Here is a 3426-nt window from a genome sequence, read left to right as displayed (position 1 = left end):
ACTTCAACAATCCAATTTTCATAGCTTTGAATAACTGATCGGTTGTTTAATACAAAATGATATAACATGGAGTCCTGAGTGATATCCTAAAGAGAATCGAGTGACATACTAAGGAGAACTGAGTGATATGATATACTAAAGAGAGCTGACTTTCCTGGTACACTTTCCTGGTCATCAGTAAGAATACAGTGTTTTAGCTAACGACAAAAGATCAGAATATAACTCAGTAAGTCTGTATCTAAGTAAATATGTTGGTGTAAGTTAAAACTTATTCACAAAACCGTATAAAATCTACTCGAAAGAGAATCTTGTTTTGAACTAAAAAAACTCAAAGCAGTAAGTGGTTCCTTTTTTAAAAAATCTAAGATATATATTTTATTTCTTGAGAGAAAAAATATCAGTGGAAAGTATGAGGGCTTATAACGCTAAAAGTTCCATCCCTGCAATAGGCACAATATAGATAACCCATTGTGTAGCGTCGTACTTAAGTAAAAAGTAATAGAAAGCAGTAAAAAGTATAAATTCTTGGTAGACTTCATGATATATGATGATACAAATTCGTCTCCGCCGTAGCAGGGGCGGCAGATCGGGCAGCAGCCGGACCAACGTTTTGTCATAATAACTGTAACTCTTTGTAAACTTTAACTTGCACTTCAAAAATAGTTTCTAGGTAAATAGATAGACTTATAGTAGTATGTATGAATCAGTATAACGATGCATAATAAATTACATGTGTAATCTGCAGGTGTTCATGCTTGTGCTTGCTTATAACTATGGTGAGTATAAGTGCCAGTAAGCACCTATTTTTGTGAATTAATAAAGAAGTGCTTTCTAATTATTGATACTTTCATTAAATTATAGTAAAATTTGCACAAAATTCAATCTGAGAGAACCTATTTTAAAATCTTTTCTTGCGGCATGCCTCCAAACCTCACTAACACTGACATACCTTGCACACTATTATGAGTTGCCTGACCAATCCAAACTTGTTTCCTTCACCCCTGAAATTTATTTAACTCCAAAAAAATATTGTTTCCATGTAGAGTCTTTCTATCCATAAAACCAAATCAATGGAAAATGAAATCAAGATTATAATATTGTTACGTCTCTGCTCGTTTGTTAATTTCCGGTATAAATTCTTTCCGAGGAACTTCAGCAATACAAGTCCTTTCTTAATTAAAACTAGTTTATTCTTTCTCGATACAACGTTGTAATACACAGAGTTTCCACAGTCACTTTAAACTTAACAACCTTTATAACACACGCTATAAATCAGTGATTCACACACTTTACTTACGGTACCTACTGTTCGCTTGACTCAATTATCTCTATCTTCAATCTATCTGCATATCTATCTGTCGCTGGCTTTATTTGCCGGGTTTATATACTAAAAAAGAGGGCGCCTGGCAAACACTCGGACATTCGCGGGGTTCCTCGATAAGTCATGATCCTTCTAGAAACTCCAGCGAGCATGCTCCCAGCGTCGCGTGACTTCCGCTGTCGTAACAATATGTTCTAAAAATTAAAACTGTGTTAATCAGGTTACATTAAATAATGTTACACCAGAAAAAGCAATATAAGGTCATAAAATCTGATTTGATGAATAGACACTTTTTTAGTGAATGTCAAACGGTAAGAAGAAAAAAGGAAAACGTAAAGAGGGGGAAGAAAAGAAAGATAAAAAGCTGATGAGGGAAAAAAAGAGGGGAGAAAGTTATGGAAGGAAAGAAGGTTTACCATTTGGCCTAACATCTGTGATAACAATTACATTAAAGTGATTTGTTCTGTATATTGTTTGTCACAAATTATCTTTGCTTTGGCCATCGGGGGTATTGAAACCCAGCTTTTAACGTCATATTTTTGTTTGTTTGTTTAAAAGCAAAGCCACATTGTGTACTGTAACAATATTTATAGACTGTAATTGTTCTTATCAAACATGAGATTTAAACCTTTATTATGTATGGATCGATATATTGCATGTTTTTGTTGATTTAGATATATATTTATGATTGATACTACCTAAATAATTCGTTTCAAGAAACAAGTATTTCAGAGAACATTGTGAACAACTTCAAACAATGATGTAGGAATAAGTGAGGTCGAAAATCCGGTAAAATGAATATCCAAAACTATAAAAACTTCTTATAAAAAGGAAAGAGTAAAATAAAACTTCGCATTGATACAAAAAACTTGATCAGTTCTTTATTTCCTCATTCATCAAATATAGTTTAGAACTCCTTTCTTAGGACTTATTTTACACTAACTCATAAGATCAAAGTTGAACAATATTGTTACGTCTCTGGTCGTTAGTTAATTTCCCGTATGATTTCTTTCCGATGAAACTTTAGCGACACAAGTCCTTTCTTAAATAAAACTAGTTTATTCTTTCTCAATACAACTTTGCAATACACTTAATTTCCACAGTCACCCTATAACTTAAACAAACGCTATAATTCACAGCGAACGACTCACGCGCTTGACTCAATTGTCCGTCTCTATCTCTGTCTGCAATTCAATTACATTGTTGCTGTCACTTCTTGGCGGTCTTATATACAAGAATACCGAAAATCTAGTAAACACTCGAGGCTTCACGAAGGGACATAATTTTCTAGAATCTCATGTCGTGTTATTAGCGTCACGTGACTTCCGCTGTCGTAACAATATATTGTAGTGAAGGGACGTAAACAACGTTTTTATCTAATATTTAGTGTTTCAACCTGAACTACCCATTATGAGAGGTATGAGTTAATCAACTAGGTCAAAATCCTTTAAGGTTCAGGCATAGTCAATCTTAATTTTAGATTGTTTACTAGAAGGAGAGCAACCATTATGTGGTCATTCTTTAGTATGCGAAGATGGCCCGGCATGGCCAGGTGGTTAGGGCGCTCGACTCGCAATCTGAGGGTCGCGGATTCGAATCCCCGTCACACCAAACATACTTGCATTATAATGTGACGGTCAATCCCACTATTCGTTACTAAAAGAGTAACCCAAGAGTTGGCGGTGGGTGGTGATAACTAGTTGCCTTCCCTCTAGTCTTACACTGCTGAATTAGGGACGGCTAGCGTAGATAGCCCTCGTGTAGCTTTGCGCGAAACTCAAAAAACAAACAAATTGAATGTCAACTTCTATGTCTAAAATTAATATAAAAATTTGTTAATAGAAAACAACATTCTTAAATCATACGTATAAATAGATAATGAGTTTTGATGATCTAAGTCTTTCTGCACGTGAACTTCTCTATATTTCAATTGAATGATCATAATTTTTGAAAATTCATCTATTCTGTATTGTTATGATAGAATACACGGTACAGATAGTTAACTTTGATCTATTTTATTGAATTGATCATACAAATGTATATTGTTGCGTCAGCGAAGTCACATGACTAGTGTCACGCCACGTTTCTAGAACTATCCTGTACCT

This window comes from Limulus polyphemus, unplaced genomic scaffold, assembly GCF_000517525.1.
Source record: "Limulus polyphemus unplaced genomic scaffold, Limulus_polyphemus-2.1.2 Scaffold418, whole genome shotgun sequence".
NCBI lineage: Eukaryota > Metazoa > Arthropoda > Merostomata > Xiphosura > Limulidae > Limulus > Limulus polyphemus.
The sequence above is the reverse complement of the archived record's forward strand: the minus strand, read 5'-3'. Positions refer to the sequence as shown.